This window comes from Nipponia nippon, unplaced genomic scaffold (assembly GCF_047370975.1).
Source record: "Nipponia nippon isolate SJK-2023a ecotype South Korea unplaced genomic scaffold, ASM4737097v1 scaffold_3, whole genome shotgun sequence".
NCBI classification, from domain to species: domain Eukaryota; kingdom Metazoa; phylum Chordata; class Aves; order Pelecaniformes; family Threskiornithidae; genus Nipponia; species Nipponia nippon.
Window position 1 is genome coordinate 85,106,942 of NW_028262347.1, and position 22,412 is coordinate 85,129,353.

Genomic DNA, 22,412 nt, shown 5'->3' on the forward strand with positions numbered 1-22,412 from the left:
AGTAAGTGTATATATAGAATACAGTAAAAGCAGCTTCAGCTGGAAGAATTCAGGGAGGCTGACAAAGTTAAAAAAAAATTTTTTTTGCTCTTGTCTTCCATTCTTTATTGTATAGGCAGAAAGTAAAAAATCGGGATTATTTTTCCTTCTTAAAAACAAATGTCTTGACATTAACTTTTGACAAATTAAGACTCTGATGACTCTGATGTTGCTTGCTATTGTTGGTTGTCTTTGAAGATGCTGGAATTTTCTGACTTTCTCCTTGGGGGAGGAGAAAATGTGGAGCTATTAGAAAAGGGAACTTTTCCTAAGTTCATTTAAAATTAATTAGCTAAGCAGATGTTAACAAAAGGAAATAATGGTTAGACATTGAAATGTTCTTAGATCTATGGCTAAGAATTTCATTGACCTTTGTAATGGCAATCTCCTGTCGTCCGTGTGAATCTACTGAAATAGAAAGCGTAATCTCACTTTTTAATTATGTGCACATAGATTGCTTGCACATGCACAAAACAGATGCAGGGATAGATTATTTTTTTGTTGTTGTTTTTGACAAAGCATATGGCTTACTCATTATGTATGCATATGCCTGTATAGACAGAGGGGTGAAAGAGGAGATGGAAAAAGGACACCAGCTGGTTGGTTTTTCTTGACCTTTGTTTGGACTATCCTGTTGCAATAATGTTTCTGTTCTAACTACAGACATTTCCGCGCTTTCCTAAATTGTATGGAGAAGACTGGAGGTGTACACTTCAGTCATCTGTCACTGCAAGAAGAATGAAAAAATACGTTGCTTATTATTGTACAAGAATAGCTGGTGGATGAATTAAGGAAGCTTAAAAGTAAGGCTAAATATCAGCTTCACTGAGATGCAGTACTTGGCCAGGTTTAGAACTGAGAAAGTAAATTCCATTATTGAATCTGGTCCACATGTTATTTAGTCTCAGTCTACACTGAAGAATCTCCTTTAGTCTGGCTGTGTACAACATTTTCCAGAAGGTATATGTAACACTAAACTCCATTGAAAATTGAGTAGATTTGGTCCTGAATTTTCATTTTTAATTTCCAAAAATTCTCCAGAACCTTCTCCTTGCATTTTCTAGGAGATATCTCAAGTTGTCCTCAGGGGATCTGTGTTTTGGGGTGTCGGGGTAGTGACTTGCTGACTGGTTTTTTGGTTCGTAGTCTCCTAAGGGGTAAGGATTCATTTGTAGTTGTATGTTGATTGTTATATAGCAGGCATGAATTTGTGGGGGCCTTCAACACCAAAAAGGTAATCCGTGGGTCTACAGGGCTTCTTGAGATAACTGCTGTTACATAGAGTACAAGAGGTATACTGGATTAAGGGACTGCAGCACCTGCATATAGTGTGCTCTTAAGGCTTTTCATCTGGTAATGCAAAATGAAGACCAGTAATAAGCTGACAGGGCAGTTTGTTAGTCCTCTACTAGTATTTAGAGACTTAAAAGTATCCACATACTACTTAGTTGTGTTTTTTTTTTCCTTTAATATGATCTGATTATGCACATACAAATTGTCCATTATCAATATGTGTCTTGGCTGGATGCTGTCTCCAGAGCATTTTTATAGAGACAGCCATCTGGCTGAGGATATGGTAGTAAAGGGCAATGTATGTCTATGTAATGAGGTAAGATTCAAGAAAAAAAAATTATGATGAAGGAATACCACCATAATATTTTCTTTTACATTTGAGACACAGTAAGAAGGGAAATGCTCATCTGGCTGAGATGTAAAGCATTGTACAGCAGGTCACAGTTTCAAATCCAGCCCAGGATGCTAGCAACAGATCTGTTGCCATCTAATTTATATCTACCTCTATGTATAAAGACTTGGTGAGGACTCAGCCCAGTTCCCATTGAAAAATAGGATATTGACAGCTTCACTTTCATTGTATGCAGGAACTAAGCAGGTTTGGACATGATGGCTGTGTGGATGACAGAACACCTAGAAGAACTTTGCTACTGTAAGAAGGGGATGGATTGATTCTGTAAAGAGCACATTTCACTTTTAGTGCTATAACATAAAGTAAACCTACACAGGGACTACTAGATTTCAGATGGTTGGGGTTTGCTTTTTGATGATCCTTTTGACTGTCCTGATTAAATCTCTTCCTGGTGATTACTATCATCATACTTACTTTGGTTTTCATTGGTGTAGAACCCTTGAGTCCTAGTTAGGTTCTTATTGTACAAATACAGAGTCAGGAATTGAGCAGGACTGATTTTTGTAGTGGTTTTCATCAGCAGATCAAAAAGTGCTTTTCAAAAGAGCTAAATACTCTTAGGCCAGTTTTATTAATGGAGAAACCAAGTCACAGGCAATGAAGTCACTCCTTGCAGGCCCTCCAGCAGACCAGCATCATGTTGAGGATAGAATCTAGGTCTTGAGAGTCACACTATTCTCTTGTTCATGCATCCACTAACACGTCAGGCCTGATTTACCAAGGAGCTGATTACCTTGAGTTTCTTTTGATTTCAACCAAAGTTCTGAATGCCCAGCATTTAAAAAAATGAAGCCCAGCTTAGTAAAAATAACCGCAGCAGCCTGTATTTTGACAGGGAAGGCTGTGTTCCCTTTATGAAGTTATTGTGTTTTTCCTGTAAATGGTTGAATGTGTTCACACCAGAGATGGATGAAATTTATATGCATGTGCTGTAATTCCTGTTGTAAAGAGTAGAAAGGCATTGTGAGAAGTGGTGAAGATTCTGGACCCCTTGCCCAGAAATGAAGTGATCTAGGTCTCATCAAATCCATACTGTGAAACTGAATATTATAATAGATACGGTATTAGCATTATGTATGAGTTGTGATTTATGGGTGTTGATAACATGGAAATCTCAGATGGTATACTCCCTCTGTTTTCTTGTTGTATATGTAAGTCATTCATTCAGTGAGAAAAAAGTTAATGTAATTTGTCTGGAAGCAATCTGTAATGCTTACCAAGTGAACAAGAGGCTGTTGTTCTTTCTGGTTTCCCTTAATTGATTGATTCTTCGTGTAGATATTGGGTTATTAAAAATTCATTTGGGACTAGAAACAATTTGGGAAGTTTTTGTGAATAGCTGTGTAGAACATCTTCATTCTCCTAGCTAGCTGGCAGAAAAAAGAGAATTTGCTTTTAAGGTCTTTCTGGGGCTTTGCACAACTTTGCCCACATGAAAGAGCCATAGGTTTGGATCACTTGGAAATTCAGCTTACCTAGGGCATGGCCAAAGACAGTCTACCTCTCTCTCGGCTGCTTGTATAGTCCACAGGGAAGATCTAAATTTAGGAAGCTGCAAATAAGGCCCTCTCAAATCTTGTACCAATCTTAGCACCTCTAGCCAGGGCCTAGCATTTAGGGCCAGAAAATCCAAACTATTGATGTGAGTATCTATTTTAATTTGATTCCCTCAATATTCCAAACAGCCACATTGGGAATGGAAGGGTATCAGCTGATCTGAGAGGGAGAAGTTACAGAAGTAAAAATGCTTCTTTTGGGGGGGGGCTTGATGGGCTGGGGTGAAGAAATAAACTAAGACATACACATAGCAGTTAGAGAATGGATTGAAACTGTCTTTTTTGCTCTTTGTTTTTGGATTAGTCTCAAAGAGTTGTATAACTCAGGGCAGTTAATTTTTCTGGCTGAATTCTGCTATTGTGAACACTCTCGACCCCAGTGGAGTGTATGAAAGGTACATCAGCGTACTTGAGGATAGAACATTATGTATTATCTCTCTTTGAAAAAACGGGGTAGATGACTAAAAGCTATTGATTCTTGGGGATGTCTTTGTTCCTGTAATAGGAAAACGGTCCCTTTTTCTTCTACTTAATAGGTTCATTGGCAGTTGTTCATGCCTTCGTACCTAGAAATCACCAGATTACTGGCTGGTATGGTAAGGCTCTGCTAACTCAGGCTAAAGTCAGAACGCTCCTTCATAAAGTGGTATATGAGAATTTCCAGTTTCCTTTCATTTTAATCAGCTGGTTTTGAATATTTATTTATGGGGTGTTAGCATACTGAAATGAGAAAGTTGTTTTGTGCCTGGTTCCCCACTTTTCTGCCACATGCAAGGGTGAGTCTCTTCCCAGGAAGGTATATCTGTAATACACTTGAATTTGATTGAACTAGAACTTTACAGGTGATCATCTAAGTAAAGACTTCCTGAGTTATTTTCTTTGCCAGCACTAAGCCTGGCAAAACAACCACAGGAAAGGAAGTATGTTGCACCCGCAAAACCAGCTAACATACATACCCACCAACAAAATATTATTAGACCTGTCACTGGGGAGCCCAGTGTCATTGGTAAGAAGTGGGCCCTCTTTCATTATCCTTGTGTATACCAGAATAGGTTTCTGCATTACTTACAATAGCTTTTAATTCTACCGCAAGGCCTAAAAGGAACAAATTTAGATCAGATATGTGGTTTTGTGCTTTCAGTTACACTTTTTAAGTGGAACAGTTGGTACCTTCCTCTGTCAGTTGCATAGCATAAAGTTCGTTCTTTCTGCATTCATGTTGCAAAGCTACAAGCTGTAGAAATGTGTGGTCATTTTCTATTGTATTTATCCAGGGTACAGCCACCTGACAATGTATTTAACACATCTGAGCTAATATTTGGCAATGCTTTGTACTTCAAAAGTGCTTGAAATTCTCTGAGTGGCACTAAGCACCTATATTGCAGCAAACCCGTGTTATGTAGATCAGCAATTCTGTACTCTTTAGGCTGTCTCTCTGCATTTCAAATGGCTGGTTTTAGCTGCTTTTGCTTTTGTCCAGCTGTTAATTGTTGCACTAAAAAGGTAACATATAGCTTTTCCCTTTTGGTAGGTGTCAGGATCGTTCTAAGTAGAGATTAGACCAAGATCTTGTAACATATTATTCCATTTCCAACTTGGTCTTTCTTGCCAAAAAGTCCTCAAAGGGGCAAGGTCTTTCAGCTCACTAGTCTCTAAAATGTGAAGAAAAGAGATAACTACGTTTTTGAAGCTGGGTGCAAAAGCATGATTTTCTGTATCTTTTTTTATGGCTCCCCAAAAGTGGTGAGCAGCAGTTAATCTATTTCTTGAAAAACAGCAGTTCAGCTAATGCGGTGAGAACTGGAACTTCACATATATTCTTAGTCATTTAACAAACTGTATTTTAACACCTGAGATGTGCAGAATGATCCAAGTTGGAAAACATTGTTGCTGTTGTCACCAGTATTCAGTCTTTGAACAAGACTAAGATCATGCGAATGACTCACAAAGGCAGTAGCCAGTTCAATCTTCAAGTAACTAAATTAACTTTTTCAGTATGCACTTTCATTTAGTTGGGAATTTATATAATAACCAGAGAAACTTAGATCTAAACACGTGACCTTGCTTTCTTGCACCATGGGTACCACAAGCTTTCAGGTAACATTTTCTTCCTGTGAACTGTCATACTGTTTTCAGTTTGTGGAGGTTTACTCCACAAGCCTACTGAGGCTGTGGAGGGCTGTGAAGCCTGAGGGCTTCAGTAGTAGTAGTGTCCAACGTGCAGCTTGCTTTCAAGCAGTTCCTGAACTCAGTCTGTGTCTGACTGAGGGGTAGTCATTTGAATCCCAAGCTATGGCAGCTGGTGAACTAGCAAGGGGCTTCTGGGGCTGAAAATGCCAGGGGCCTAGCTGTGTGTTCGAAGTGGGGCAGTGGGATTCCTTGGATCCTGCTGCCAGCGCTTACCTGTCAGCGGTAGACTAGGGTCCTTGCCCCTCTTATCATCTCCTTCTTACTCTGGTTTCTCTTCAGATCGTATAAATCTTTCACCTTTTACTAAAGATTTCCATGGAGAGGAACACTTATGTTGAGGAGAGGCTGAGGGAACTGGGGTTGTTTAGTCTGGAGAAGAGGAGGCTGAGGGGAGACCTTATTGCTCTCTGCAACTACCTGAAAGGAGGTTGTAGCCAGGTGGGGGTCGGTCTCTTCCCCCTAGTAACAAGCGATAGGACGAGAGGAAACGGCCTCAAGCTGCGCCAGGGGAAGTTTAGGTTAGATATTAGGAAAAACTTCTTCACCGAGAGGGTGGTCAAGCATTGGAACAGGCTGGCCAGGGAAGTGGTTGAGTCTCCATCCCTGGAGATGTTTAAAGGACGGGTAGACGGGGTGCTTAGGGACCTGGTTTAGTGATGGACTTGGCAGTGATAGGTTAACGGTTGGACTCGATGCTCTTAAAGATCTTTTCCAACCTTAACAATTCTATGATTCTATGATTCTATGATTCTTCTACTCTGATTTCTTTGAGTTTTGTGTTATGTATCTTTGCATTATGAAAAATTTAGTATGAAGAGGATCAGGAAGGCTGGCCTCCTTCCCTCCTTTCTGTGACCCTGTTGAAGTCAGCAGAAGTTATGCTATTGAATTCACTGCAGCTGGAATTTTATCCTTCCTGTTTAAAAAAACAGTTTATGCTCAGACTCTTTTACCACTTAATTTTCCCATTATAGTCACAGCTAAATGTTCTACCTCTAGTTTGTTTCTATTCAGGAAACAGTGAGTCAGTTTCTTGTTCTTTATGAGGAAATTAAGATAGAAATGAATGGGATATTTTGAAGTTTTTGTCATCTGTGTAGCTTATTTTCCAGGCCTAGACATTTCAGATACATGTGGTAGATTTTCACACACATGCATATATGGCAATGACAATGAGATCAAAAAGACAGGTTCAGAAATAAATTTAGAATAATGGATTTGAATGTAGTACCTTCCTAAAATGAACTTCTGCCAGGTTCCCCCTGCATAAAACACATCTGATTTCTGGATTAGGTGAGCCATGCCTTAATTTAATCTGAAAGTTTAACCTAAAAACTGTTTGGAAAGTGATTTACAATCTGTATTTATTAAGGACATTAGTCTTTTCCTAACAAAAGTATTCCTTAAGGCTTTTTGCCGTTCTCAAAATCAGTGAAATGACTGCATTAATGTTAAGTGGGAGCCACTGCCACCTTTATCAAAGAAATAGTTAAGCTTCTTTAAACATTTCAGCTTCTTACAAGGACTGTCAGAAAATTAACTAAGAAACCATCCTGCCCTAGAAACTTCTCTGGAGTTTATGGAGGAAACAGCCTTTGAAAATTTTTGCTGCAGCAGAGGAATCGCCACATACTGCTTGTCACTAAGAAAGTATTCATTTAGCCAGGAATTAATCCTGAGCTGCGTCCTTATAAATATACTTGGACAGATCTAATTCTTGTCAGGCACAAAGCAAGTGATGCATAAACAATGAATCCCAGTACATTTAATTTATGCTCGCTAGCCCTGCTTCACTTCTGACCTCCATGTTCCTTCAATGTTTTATGTAGTGTCAGCTGTTCAATTTGAATTCTTAGTGGCCATTTTTAGCTTCTACCTTTTTTGCAGAGGTTACAGAAAAAATGGGAGAGCTGTCTCTGATGGTTCAGTTTAAACTTGGCTGCACAGCTGCTGGCAGGTGGTTTAGTACATGCATGAAAAAATCTGCATGGGCTGAGAATGAATGGAGAAATCTTTAAAATGGCTTTGGAAAACAGCGTAGAAGATGTTTGGTTCAGAGTGGCAAGGCAGAAAAATCATCATTACTGCACAAAAATGTGGCTCTGTGTTTAGCAAGTTGTCCTTAAGGATTTTCCAACAGCAGGCTGGCTATGCTGGCCAATAAAGCAGAATCAAAAGACCTCTGCGTTGGTGTTGGTCTGAGCCACTAAGTCCCCTTATAACACAGCACAGCCCTCCTGACTCATATCTAGAGTCAGTCTAGCTTTTCAGCTGCCTCTTCTGAATTTAGGACATAAGTGCCCTGTGCGCTCAGCTCCAGAGTTAGCTTGCCTAGACTGTGCTATCATTGTATAACCAGAGCACTGAAAAGTATCTTGAATTTTCTTCTTGTGTGGGGTGAGGGGAGGGGACTGAGGAATAAACGGAAAGTGACTGTACTTGACTGAATGGTCTGCCACACATGTGCCTATCCACATCTGTACTTTGGTTTTGTACAACTTTGGGGCAATAGATTAAATGTTTGAGGAATTTAACATGCTTATAGAGTGATAATGAAGATGCTTTGCTAGTTCAAACATCTTCTAGTTTTACAGGTCAAGGAAGGCAATACATCTAGCTCAGATTGTGAACTGACTAGTATGAGGTCATATGACATGTCAGGAGACAAATTACAAGTTGAGTCTAAGAATGCCATGTTCCTGACAGAATTGCTATATAGCCTCTACCATGACATTTGGGTTGCGTTGCTTTGCAGCAATTACATTGTTCTTTTTGTGTTGCTTAAAAGTGGTCAGAGCAAGAATGACAACATGACTAAGAAAGACCTCGGGTTTGGATTGATGGCAAGTTGAATGTGAGGCAACAGTGTGCCTTGGCAGCCAAAAGGGCGAACCATGTCCTGGGGTGCATCAAGCACAGCATAGCTAGCCGGTTGAGGGAGGTGATTGTCCCACTCTACATTACAGCCCCACCTCGAGTACTGTGTGCAGTTTTGGGAGCCTCAGTATAAGAAGGACATCAAACTATTAGAGGAGGGCGACCAAGATGGTGAAAGGCCTCAAGAGCAAGACTTACAAGGAGCAGCTGAGGTCACTTGGCTTGTTCAGCTTGGAGAAGAGAAGGCTGAGGGGGGGGACCTTATCTCTGTCTACAGCTTCCTCAAGGGGGGCAGCAGAGGGCGTGGTGCTGATCTCTCTCTGGTGACCAGCAATAGGACATGGGGAAATGGAATGAAGCTGTGTCAGGGGAAGTTCAGATTGGACATTAGGAAAAGGTTCTTCACTGAGAGGGTGGTCAGTCACTGGAACAGGCTCCCCAGGAACTGCTCACAGCACCAACCCTCAGAGTTCAAGGAGCATCTGGACAATGCTCTTAGTTATATAGTTTAGTTCTAGGCAGTCCTGCAAGGAACAGGGAGGTGGACTTGGTGATCCTTATGGGTCCCTTCCAACTCGAGATACTCTATGATTCTAAGAGGATGCAAAGAGGGCTAAAACCTCTGCTCAAGACAGCATGAGACTCTAGAGTTGTGCACCAATGGACTCTGTACAATAGGATACATTCCAAGGCACTGCCTGGAGCAAGTACCCTGACATACTGGAGTCTTCAGAACAGACAGAGTCCCTGAAAGCAGATACAATCCAGGCCTTGGAGAACAGAGTGCCTGGGTGCAACGTGGTGTTGCAGCATGTCAGGGTTGCAGTCATGGTTGAGTCATTAAGTCACCACAAAAGGAGATGTGAGGGATATGCACAGACTGCCATACGGGAGACAAAACAGGAGATGGACAGGGTCTTTACAGAGCTCCTACGCAGGCTTGAGCCTAGGTTTGTCAGGGGGTGGTGACCAAAGCCTGAAGAGGAGGGGTGGCACAGGGAGCGGGAAGGAAACGGTGGAACGGCTGCACACACCTTTGTTGGAGAGCTGCAAGGGGGGGTGAACAGGGAGCTGGGGTTGGCCCCAGCACAGGTAGTGCCCTCAGTGGCCAGGGTGCACTCCCACAGCACTCCCGCTGAATAGGGAGGGCAGAGCAGGTGTGCTGATTACAGGGTCCACTGATTTTCCCAGGCAAGGCAAGGTAGTGAATGGGGTCGTGGTCCAGCCAGAGTCTCCAGTCAGGAGAAGAAGGAGATGGGGTCAGCGTGTCAGGGCCCAGCGTGCATCCCTCTTCTAGGAGTTTAGTTGGCTCAGTTAGAGTTTAGGTGGCCGAGTCCAAATCCAGCTCCTTTGCTGATAAGGGCTGTTGGGAAGAAAGCTAGGAGCAAGGGCCTGTCCCTCTTTTCCCTTGGGAACTGTTTTTAAGCAGAGGCCTTGCCACTGGCTCCTGCCTGTGCTCCATCACAGTTGTGTAGCAGCTCTGTCTATGGCTGATCCTGAACTTGCACGGTCTGGACCTTGACCCGGATCTGCTGGTTCAGCTTCTTGGCTGACCTGGGATCTGCCTCGTCACTATGGACTTGCTGGGGGATCACTGGGCTGCATGAGACTCACTGTCTTTGGCCCTCATCCAGACCTGGACTTGCCGTTGTGCATCCTGGCTCCTTCTTGGCGAGGCCACTGCTTGCACCTGCCTTGTTATTGCGTTCCGCTCCTGACTAGCCTTCCGTGGTGGAGCAGCTAGCCCTCACTGCTCTCTGACACAGAGGCAGGACTGCCAACAAGGCTGCAATGTAGGTCCAAGGTTCACCCAGATGTGAGTGAGACATGTAGCAAGATTACAGCCCTGGACTTGAGGAAAGCAGGCTTTGGCTTGAATTTGAGAATTTGAGAGAACTGGATTAGTTAGAAGAAGAGAATTTAAGAGGGTGGAGGAGATGGTCTCATTGCTGTCTTCAGCTACTTCATGTGAGGATGTAGAGGAGATGGAGCCAGTCTCTTCTTGGAGGTGTGCAGTGATAGGACAAGAGGCAACAGATGCAAAGTGGAACAAGGGAAATTATGAGTAGTTATTAGGAAAAGAATTTTTGGTTTGAGGGAAGTTAAACTTTCAAATGGGTGCCTAGAGATGTTTGGACTCTCCATTCTTGGATGTATTTGTAACTTGACAAGGCCATGAGTTACTTGGTTCATGTTGGCTTTGCTTTGAGCAGGAGATGGATCCAGACTTCACCAAAATTTATTTCTGAAGTACAACTGTGGGTCCAGAGTAGTGCAAGTACTATGCCTACCGCAGTAGTTCACAATGTTGAGTGCAGTCTTGTCTGCAAGATTAAGTTAAAAATTGGGGCTCCTTGGTCACACGTTGTATGACTTTATCAGTCAGGAATAATCAAGAAGAGACACTCAGAAGAAAAAAAATTTCAGAAAGAAAATTCTAAGTTCTTTATTTGCAGTTTTGATGAAAACCAGCAGGCTGTGCTAACAGATTTTTTTTTCCAGGAAGAAACACACAATCTTGTCATTTCCACTTTTTATATGAGCAAGGAAAAGAACTGCAGCACGGAGCATGGTGTTTTTATTTGTGACTCTTAAATTTTCATTTGGATAATGAAAAGAGGCTGCTAAAGCAGTTGTTAACATGCTGTCTTCAGATGTATTCAAGGCCTTGTTTAGTAACCTTTTTTTAATGAGATTTGAAAGCAGAGACTTCTATATTATACTCTAATGATTAATACCAAGTTTATGTTAATGCTTCCCCCCCTACTCCCACCCCGTAAGGGTTGTGTAGGTCTGGTACAGCCTTCCTATTTTAGGACTATTTTCTATTTTTCCTATTTTAGGACTCTTTGTATAAAAATGCTACAACATTGGCAGGATTAAATATTGTCTGCCTCTTCTTTTTCTCCGTACAGCTGGAATCAGAGTTCTTTTAGGTTTGGTTTCTAAAATATTCCCAGAGAAAAACAAGAGAGGGGACTGCTTTAGCTAAGACTAAATAGCTGCTTCTTTGCGTCTGGGAGGGAGGTTTAACTGCAACACAGTGTTTTCAGTCAGTCAGTCAGTCATTTCAGTCATTCTGGGATTACTCTGGTCCACCTTTCTAAACTGAAACTGTGGGTTACTAATTCCAGAAGTGAAGCCACGCATTTGACAAGAACCCAAGCAATAAGAATGGTGTTTAGAACTATCCTGCTGCTTTTCTTCAGCATTTTTCAAAGCCATTTACAACAGCAGGTGAATGTAATTTCCAAATAGCAAATCAAAAACATAATGATGACACAGCAAAACCATCGTCAGAGACTAGTCTACTTCTTCTCAGCCCCATGCAAAGAGGAATCTTGATGATAAATTTTGTCATCATGATAATAAAGTACACAATTTCTATGGGTAGCGCAATGTAACTTTCCTAGGCAAATCCTATGAACATGGGAAGTCAAGACGATGCTCAACTATACAGTGGAGTTAAGGGACATAATAAGCCATCAGAGTAGTGTCTTAATTCAGCATAAGTTCTATCAGTTCAGCCTCTTAAAGAGCGTTGTCCATTTCACAGAGGCGTCTGCCCTGTAATGAACAGTTTAACAGCTTCCATATGATCCATTATTCATGCCTTTGACATATCTGTAGGGAAATTTTGGTTTCAGAAGTGAGGGTCTATTGGACAGACTCCATAAAGCAAGTGGTCCTTTAGCACACCTGCCCACTTCCTTGTCCTGGATTGTCACTTTGGGGTATTGTAGAATTTCCAATTTTCCACCTTTTACATTAAAAAAACCCAAAAAAACCCAAGTAAGAAGTCACTGCGTTCTTTCCACCCTCTTTCTGGTGCTTTCTTCTATGTGGATGGTCTTTTTATTCAGAGATCCATGCAAACCTTATCTGTGTGGGGTGGCTCTGGATCCTTGATCACAACATATGATGGTCATTTCTTGCTGTTTTGGTCAATGCCAATGTTTTGGCAGAGAACTGGCATCCCCTGAGTCCTGCCATTGTATCTGTGCTTCTTACTGTTCCCTCTTCTCCTCTGGAAATAGAGGGTGGACCCTTCTTTGTGATGTGTAAGTAGTTTCTCTTTGTGAAGATACAAGAGCAATAACAACTGGCTTATCAGTGGCAGAAATCTGTGTGTGCTGCGCCCTCCTATTGTGCAAGATACTGCTCTAATTTTCTGTTTAATATTGGTGCCTAATACAGCTTTAATTTTTAACATGATGATAGAGCTAAAGCTACCATATAGTAATGGGAATGACCCATGAAACACATGGAATAGAGAGCTTGTGAACTCAAATACACTATCATATACTTGAATATAATTTGAAACAAATAAAGAAACCCATTGATAAAGTAGGATAAATTTTCTGAGTGAGAGGAAGATGGGTGACCCCATGGTGGCAGTCAGCACTTTGCTGGATATTCAAAACAAGTTCCATCTGTGGCTTTGGAAAGTGAGAACAATACTGGGTATTTTTCATGTTTAAGTATAGAAATGATGGCAGCAATGATGCTTTGTGGCAGTCTTCATACCCGTACGTTATCATTCATCTAAATATGCTTGTTTATGGTCTACTTAAAAGCAAACTGAACTGATGCAGTGCCTTTTTGATGACTTCAGGGGCCTGTGAAGATTGCATCAATCCAATTCTATTAATTTGCCTGTTCCAGTAAGCTGCTGTCAGAATTAGTCAAGGTTATGGAGTTGTGGAACTGCTCGCAAAGTTTGACATGTAATTGAATGTGCTGGAGGTCTGCTGGAGGACAGCAAAAATCCCACCCTGGCTATGTGTTACTCAAAGGATCTCAAGGCAAATGGCTGGCTAGGAGCTTCTGCTGTCTGAGGAGAAATTGTCTGTGCTGCCTCTCACCTGTTTTTTGACTACCTAGGAAAGAATTAGCATGGAAGTGAAGGGAGACCATCAGATTCAAGCCAAAGTATGAGGGACAGCCCCCAGGAATTTCTGTGTGAAGCAAATAGTGTCAAACACCAGGAACTGGGTTCCAGAAGTCAGCAGAACTGCTGAGAGCTTGGATGAGTGAAACAGGGAAGTCAAAGGGATAGGTTAACATGACTGCTGTGTATGAGTGGCTGTTGAGATTTGGGACAGTGAATATTTGAGTATTCTGTTGGAATTTAGTATTGCAGACACTTATACCTCTATCTAGTATTTCTAATGTTAGCTTGAAGTGCGAAGGATCACCATGTTTGCACAATGTTGAGGCTCAGGGCAGTAAGGATTAGGGGTGTGATAGCTTCTGCCAGGTTTTCCATTTCCTGAAACAAGTGCTGGCTTTTCATTGAGTTAATTATGCATGCTGCACATCTGAGCTCAGTTAATATATGTCTGCAGGCATACATGGACTTTTGAGATGTTTCTGCTGATTCCAATTTTTAAAAAATCCTTAAACAGAAAATGTCCAAAATGAAGACATTTCAGCCTGCAGGCAAATTTTATGCAAATTAGTCAGTAGGCATGAATGACTGTCCTGCATTGTTGGTGGTCTTGGCAAGCCAGGAATAATGTTGAGAATGGCTGTTGTCCCATGTCTGATGAGACAGGTGGAACATACCACCTTCTGGTTACCACACTGTCTTTGGCCCATATATAGTAGCTCTTGCAGTCAGATGGTAGTTTGGCTGGATCAAACTGATGTTTTTAGTAGGCATGGGACAGGACAGCTACATTGCTTACCATATGATCAGTTTAGCAGACGTGCATGAACTGCATAATGAAAGAATATTGCAAAGGCTCAGTTACAATGCTTGTTTGGCAAGGAAGATATAATTAATAATGTCATTGCATAAAAGTCAGCTGTTCAGTAGTCATGCTAGCTGCCAAATGTTACACGTTGCAGATTTAGAAATATTTCATCCATCTGCCAATGCTTTCAAATCATTCTGGCAAGGTTTGTATTTCTATTTTAAACTGTGTAAAGGGAAATTGCTCTCATTCTCTCAGTGCTAAGGATGGTGCAAGCCTTACCCTACCTACTTTTAGAGAAATAGACAAGGGGAAGAAAAGTATTAGAGGTCATCACAGAGGTTTGGTTTAGTTTAGTGTCTAAAATGTGCTGGATATATGCCAGACGATTCTGATGGTCTTTTTTAGGGTGAAAGGAGTGGTGCATCTCAGGATCAAATGTGTGCCTCCAGGAAACATTCCACAAAAACTTGTGAAGTAAAATTATCACTTCACATTGATAAACCATAGGAATTTTCATTTTACACCTTCCATTAATGCTGCGAAACAAATGAGTGTCATTTTCAATTATGTACTGCTACTTTGCTAAGCTGGGTATTGAAGATTTATTTATGCAACTCCGATTATTTTTTTTTATTTGAAAACAAACACAAGGTCTTTCATCTATGTGCCCCTTTTTTCTTCTCACACATGCTGAGCCAGTACAATCTATAGTGTTCTCTTGGTTAATAATGGCATAATGGAACTGTCAGTTGGAGTTTTCCATTTTCTTCCCCTTCCGTTTCTGACCATACCTGTAGTCACAGCTTTTACACTGCTTCATATGGCCAGAACCAATTATTTAATATCAGACATGTAAATTAAGAAAGTGAGATACCTTAACTAGTAAAATGATATGTATAATAGTGATACAAATGCAAGAATTCTACAAAAGCAAAGAATTGTTTATTTCATTATTTTTGTTCTCACTATGAAGTACAAGCTTTGTAGTCCCTTATGAAATCTCACCCAAGTAGTCTCTGTTACTGGGTTTTTCAGGTTCAGAGGCTCTGTGATCAAAATGAGTCATGTTTTTGCACATAAAATACACTGTTTCATGCTCTTGTTTATTTACATATGGGGAGCATATGTAAATCTCTGGTTAATGCAGGATCTGGAATGGATATATTAAAAAACAAAATGAAAAAATGGAAATAGCAAGAATGTTTGCAGTATGGGGAAGAAGGAAGGACTTTTCACTTGATTGGTGAATGAACTGAATGCTAACTTGTGGAAATGCTACGGTGTTTCTAGAGCATTTGGTTTGGCTACATTTTTAACGGACAGACAGTAACTTGCAAGGTAAGACTGCAAAATCATCACAGTTATGTCTGGGACAAAAACACATGAGCAAACTGAAACAGTGCTGTTCTAACAGTGAGAGTGGAGCCTAATAGACCACGGTGTCTAGAGAACCAGCATGGACTAATGTCTTTACTCTTATTCCCAGTTTGCTGCTTTTTATGGAAATATTTTTCCTTGTTTGTTAGGGCTGAGTGAATTTGCATGTGATATTCATTTCATGCTGCTATTTTGACCATGGTATGAAGAGATATTGTTCCATTCCTACTGCAGTGTGAATCCTTATAGCATCTGATCTCTTATCTTTGTGCCCTTCCAGCACAAACTACTACTGGCGATGGGCTTTTTTAAAATAAAGAAGAAAGTAAAAATAATTTTTATTCTTTGAAAAAGAGAAGAACTTGAAAGAATAAAGACAGCGTAAAGAATTACTAGAATTCTTCATGCTTTGGCAAGAGAGTCCTCTCCAGTTTTTGCTAGTTGTTAACAGTCTGTGTTCTAAGCTGAAGGAGAAAGATAAGAGACCTTTTAATTTAACTCCATTTAACTCCTTCTGAAAAATTAAACCTGTTTGAAATCTTGACAATCCATTTCATGACTATAATCTCTGAAAATGCAAGTTAAATAAAAATATTCAAAAAATGGATACTTGCTGTCAATTTCTGCAAAGAAGGCAAGCAAAAAAACTGGTAGAAGTGTTAGCAGCTGGAAGCAAGGCTGACTGAAAGCCTAAACCAGTTTTTGACAGCAGTAGCTTTCATTTCAGATTATTCATTTAGTTCTTCTCCACATCTCGTTCATTCAGTACTGAAAAATCGGTAGCTGAAAAAGCAGATAAACTTGCTTTCTATTTTTGAACACATAAAGAAAATGAGGTATTAGCATATAAGACCTACAGTTTCTACATCTTTAAAGAGTTTGGTCATCAGAAATGCTCGGTTCATTAACTACAGGTAATACTGCCACTGTTAAATAAATCCATTTAAAATGAAAACTATGGTTTGGCAGTTCTCCTGGTTTCTTATCCATACAGCACAATAGATGTAGTGTTGTGTAACTAATAGTGTATATTTTTGAAATGTTTTATTGTGGCTTTTGATTGAATTCCAATTTCTACCAAAATTCAGTTACCATGAATTAAAAAAAAAAAAAAAAGAAAGAAAAGGAAATAAAAACATATCAATATCATTCACTGCTTTCTAACAGAGTAACAACAAAAGATGACTGAGTGTATAAACATAGATTCTCTTCTGGCCTGAGAAAAAGATGAATTAAATATCTATGGAAGGAAGCTGAGTGAAGGATACAAAAGCAATGAAGAGTTAAAATCCATGACTTATTCAAAGTTTCTTGCTTTTGATTTAAATTATGATTCAGGTTGGTGGTTTAAATTGCTGTGACTTAAATCAATCTGCATTGATCCTGATCCATTAGAAAAGCATTTTTTGAGAACAGAGGCCACTTCAAAAGGTTCCTAGTAGACATAGCAGAGTGTTCCTTTTCCACATCTGGGGAGAGTGGTGGGATCTCTCTCCAGCTGTCATTGCTTCAATCCATGTGCCATTCATAGTCTTATATTCAGAGTAAGCAAAGCTAGACTTCGTGTCTAGAGTGCAGGTATGTGAGTCTTTTTAACATACATTGTTCTATGCACTTGTTTTTATTTAATAGTTTACAGACTCATTCAAACTGTTGAGCACTCTGATCCCCTTTCACCTCTCTCCTAAAGCAGATGGACAGACAAGAGTTGTGCCTCTTTCAGGTGGCTGAACTGCCTTTTAAACGCAAGGTAGATACTAAGCCATGCAAGAATACCAGCTGCTAATCTGTGGGAGGTGATGATGTTAGTTGCTGTTGCAGAGTTTACTTGCTTTTCCTCAGATCAGGCCTGCTGCAAATGCAAACATTAAACTTAAATAACAGGTGGTCTGAGCTAAATGCTCTGACTCTACGCAGGAGTAGAGGATTATTCACAACCTAGCACCAACTTCATTTTTTTATTGCCTTCCATTTTATAGCTGAGTGGTGTGTTCAGTTGTATTCTAATTTGTACAGAAAAGCATGAGCTAGGAGTTAATGAGGGCAAGGCACAGGGCTCAAGCCCCAGTCAGACATGTATTGTGAATGGCAAAGCGATCGCTGCTTAGGGTTCTGTGTTTTTGTAATGTGTATGAGGTCAGAGGATAATTGGAGAAACATGTCAGCACATATAAAGTCAAATTGGAAATTAGATAAGTCTTTCCTGACTTTAAGGTCTTGCTGGATGGATTTCACACTTGGCAACAATAACTGAAGGCCAGTGTAGCTTCTCTTTGATGTATGTGGCAAAAGCGATGGAAGCCTATAGGAAGGTGGGTGAGCAAGGCCTGTGTTTTTGGGTGTTCCAGCTGAAGCAAAAGCTATTTTAACTTGTGGAACGGGAAGAATTTTTGGAAAGCTTTCTGGGTAGAGACTGGAAAGGTCAAAATCCCATGGCTGCCTCTATGCTGGAAGATTATTTTAGTCAATATGTTCATGTAATCCATGTTTGTATTAAAACCTATAGCACAGCTTGCAGTTTAGGATTAGCTATATTTTCCAATCAGATATATTGTGTGAGGCAAGTCAGTACTGAGATGTTGTGTAAGAAAATGTCCCCAGAATGCTTGTATCATAACAGGCAGTCTAATGAAGGCAGATTACACTGCACAGATTTAAAGTCAGCAACTGGAGCTTTATTATGAATTCTACAGACCTAGTAAAGGAAACTCAAGATTCATATGTGTTAACAGGGTATCCTGGCTGTATAAGAAGGTAACCAGTCCCAGCATATGGGTAGAATGACACAGCCCTTTGATATAGGTAGAACTGCTTTTCTCAGTTCGTTTTAACACTGCCATTCTTGCAGATTTGGAGATTTTGTTTATGTGTTGCTTAAGCTTTCAGATGTGGCTCCTGGCAGCTCTTCTTTCTGTCTTCTGCCTTCTTATGCTTGCCAGATTATGAACTCTTAATGGGCTGCATAAGCCATTAGAGTGATTGTATGTGAGTGACAGACCTGTCTCGTGTGCCTTTTCAGGAAGAACAAGTTGCTTAAGGCCCCTTTGGTGGCCCTTACTGTTTAGCTCAAAATATGTACCAGCTCGTGCTTTTAGCTACAGAGAGCCCCAGTTTAGCTTCAGGTGAGTTCCTTCTGCTTCAACCAAAATATAATCATGATGTGGAGATGGTTTTCATGGGCTGATAGGAACTTCATGAAGTTCAACAAGAAGTGCAAAGTCCTGCACATGGGGAGGAACAACCCCATGCACCAGTACGTGCTGAGGGCTGCCTGGCTGGAAAGCAGCTTGGCAGAAAAGGACCTGGGAATCCTGGTGGACACCAGGTTGAACAGGAGCCAGCAATGTGCCCTTACTGCAAAGAAGGCTAATGGTATCCTGGGCTGCATTAGGAGGAGTGTCGCCAGCAGGCTGAGGGAAGGTGACCCTTCCCCTTTATTCAGCACTGGTGAGGTCACACCTGGAGTTCTGGGCTTCCCAAGAGAGATGTGGACATAGTGGAAAGAGTCAAACTAAGGGCCACTAAGATAATGAAGCATCTCTCATATGAGGAAAGGCTGAGAGAGCCAGGACTGTTTAGCTTGGAGAAGAGAAGGCTCAGGGATATAATCAATGTATATAAATACCTGAAGGGAGGGTGCAAAGAAGACCGAGCCAAGCTCTTTTTAGTGGTGCCCTGTGACAGTACAAGAGGCAATGGGCAAAACCTGGACATCAGGAAACACTTTTTTACTGTGAGGGTGGCCAAGCACTGGAACAAGTTGCCCAGAGAGGTTGTGGAGTCTCCATCCTTGGAGATACTCAAAAGCTGCATGGATATGGTCCTGGGCAACTGACTCTAGGTGGCACTGTTTGAGCAGCAGGGTTGGACAAGATCACATCCAGAGGTCCCCTCCAACCTCAACTGGTCTGTGATTCTGTGATGTATCTTTGTGCCTTGTTGAGTATGTTGTCTGTGCATAATCAGAGATAATTCTCAGGTCTATTTACGGTAGTAAATGAGCAGCCTCAGCACAACCCAAGGTCCCTCCAGATGGGCTGTAATGCATAAAGACTGATGACTTGGCAAACTCATGTGGGAAAGGACATTCCAGGTATACCAGGCTTGGAAGGAAGTCCAGAAAGGAAGCCCAGAGATAAAATTGTGAGGAGCTGAAGATCAATAAACGTCTGACTCTGGAAATTGCCATTTCTAGGCAGCTGAATTTGTGCTATGCAAGTCGATCACTAAAAGCATAGAAGGATATATACCTTAAGACACTGAGTGTTCAAAACCTGTTGTCATGTAGAGCTGTATAAACAAATACGTTTCCACATAGTGGGTGTTAGGAGTTGTCACCTTCCAAAGAATCCAATAGTCCTGTTACATGCACACTGAGGTATCTTGTGGCAGCCAATAAAGACAAGTAAGCATGCTTCCTTCACAGCAGTAAACTGCTATTTTTTGTAAAAGACTAGCTGTTTTTGGAGGCTGTGTACAGCCGTGTATTCCCACTGACTTCATAAGGGTGAAACATCATTCTGGGCAAAAATATACATCAGAGGAAAAATGTTGGTGAGTCCAGGCTTAGAATGAGTTTAGCCTGAAATGGTTCGGGGTTTTCCCAAGAAAACTTAAAAGAGAGTATTCTTTCCTTTGTGTTTTGAACTCACAAAGATATCCAAATATGGATTTAGGAGCCTATAGTCATGTTTTACTTTATTTTAGAGACTTTTCATGGCTCCGCAGGCCTCATCCATGCACATGGCTTGCATGTACCCATCCTTGTGTAAAGCCAGTGAAACCATCATTGGTATCAAGGAACTACCTTGCTAGACTCTTGATAGCTAGTGTTGAACATTAGTTTAAGCTATGGAAACAATGGGCCAAAATACAGAAACACAAAGTGGCACTGAGAAGAGAAGCATCAAGAAAATCCAGGGAGTGAAAGACTGCCACGCAGAAATTGTTCTCAGTGAGGAGTGGTTCTTTAAGATGATTCCCAGTGTAAGGCTCATGAAGGTAACTAGCGTAACTGAAAATAGAGATATGGCTTACCTCTTGAGGGATTCTATGCTCAAAGTTTGTAGAAACTACGGAAGTGCCATACAAGTAGAAAAAAAAACACAAAAAATGCACACAAAAAAGTGTAATGTGTGGGGTGATAACATGGAGAAGAGGAGGCTGAGGGGAGACCTTATTGCTCTCGACAACTATCTGAAAGGAGGTTGTAGCCAGGTGGGGGTCGGTCTCTTCTCCCTAGTAACAAGCGATAGGATGAGAGGAAACGGCCTCAAGCTGCGCCAGGGGAAGTTTAGGTTAGATATTAGGAAAAACTTCTTCACCGAAAGGGTGGTCAAGCATTGGAACAGGCTGGCCAGGGAAGTGGTTGAGTCTCCATTCCTGGAGGTATTTAAAGGACGGATAGCTGTGGTGCTCGAGGACATGGTATAGATGGACTTGGCAGTGCTAGGTTAACGGTTGGACTCGATGATCTTAAGGGTCTTTTCCAACCTTGATGATTCTATGATTCTATGGAGAGGTTTTTCTTATTTCATACTCTGTGTATTCTAGTTTTGTTTCTAAGCTTTTCCCTGATTTATTGTGGTGCTTTAGTTGTTTGGCTTTCCTCATAAGGATATTTGTAATTATAGAAAGAAAATACCTCTCTAGGGTAGAGAAGTGTTATTATCTAATTGTCCAGATGGGGAATCCAGTATTTCAGAAACAATAGAAGGTTTATGACTTTCTTAAATCACAGTACTTAAATAGAATAATGACTTTGCTCCCATTAATGGCTAATTTGTATATAGTGTCCAGATTGATGGGAAGAATTAAAAGGTGGATGGGAGAGTCCAAATGCAATTCATACGAGTTTGTTTTACACAAAGTCTCATCCCATTAGAACTGTACTATATTGTTTTATATCTATCTGTCTATCTGCATGAGTCGTGTTAGTTGTAGAGGTGGAATACAGATTACCTTCAGTGGTTTAGATCAGCATGCATTCTGAAGTGGAGTGTGTTCCAATTCTAGTTCCACCTGATAGATGTTTTGCAATATAGCTTTGCAGTTTTATGCCACAGCTTTAATTTAAAGACAGCAAAACTTGTATATGTGAATCATCTCTGTCTGTGCTTGTGGGCTATGTAGGATGCTGTTATCCACTTTCTGCATATCCAAAATGAACACTACTTCTAAGTGGCATGAGTCTTTTTCTGAAGGTGTGCGTGTTTCTCTATACAGGCAGCCCAGGATGATGAGAGTTTTAACTAGAGTGCCTTAGAAAATACATAAAATTATAAGACAGAGAAATTCTAACTGTTTTGCCAGCGGTAGGGGTTTGAATTGAGGTCTCCTGTGTAAGTTGCTGAAGCTTTCCATGCAGTGGATTGAGGCTTCTGTAAGAGGTTTGTTTATTTCTTTGGTTTTGGTTCTTGAGTCAGCTCCCTCTTGAAGGCAATACAGCCCTAAATTTAGAAGTTTAGCTTCAGGGTAGTGAGGCTTTTTGCTGAGGAATAACTTGAAAATATTTGTATTTCTCTTCATCATGGATATAATTTTTGTAATCAAGTAGTTCCATTTGAGTCTCATTATTAGAGTATGAAAATATGAAGTCACATTTGCCATTAGCAGGTGTGAGTTTAGTCAATTCTGTAGCTACAGAATATATTCATAGCTTGACAGCTAAGACAGTTGACTTGGGTAAAAATTGAAGTAATGTAACATTGCAGTTGTGCTTCTAGATGTAGAATGGCTACTGGGTAGTCTCCTGTTAGGTTCTTATCAGTTAATTTTTTTTCATAACAAAGTTGGATGAGATACCAAGAAGGGCGATGAATCCTTTGTTTGGAATAAATATATTTAAAATAGTGGTTCATACGTCACTCTCTATTACCATAATTCATTGGTTTTCTTCTCATTAACTATTTCTGACACCAGGGTAAGTGCATCAGGTAGCTTGTTCTTAGTAACAGGCGAGCCAGA

The 22,412-nt window shown here is 40.7% G+C and overlaps 1 protein-coding gene and 1 non-coding gene across 4 annotated transcripts in view; both read left to right on the forward strand.

Annotated features, from left to right (window-relative positions):
- Positions 1-22,412, forward strand: part of TSPAN9 (tetraspanin 9) — a 193,585-nt gene that overhangs the window by 137,167 nt on the left and 34,006 nt on the right. The gene's annotated exons all lie outside the window — the stretch shown is intronic.
- On the forward strand, positions 5,750-5,834 carry LOC148054740 (U5 spliceosomal RNA). The gene has a single exon (XR_015707140.1). It is a non-coding gene; the product is annotated as a U5 spliceosomal RNA (small nuclear RNA).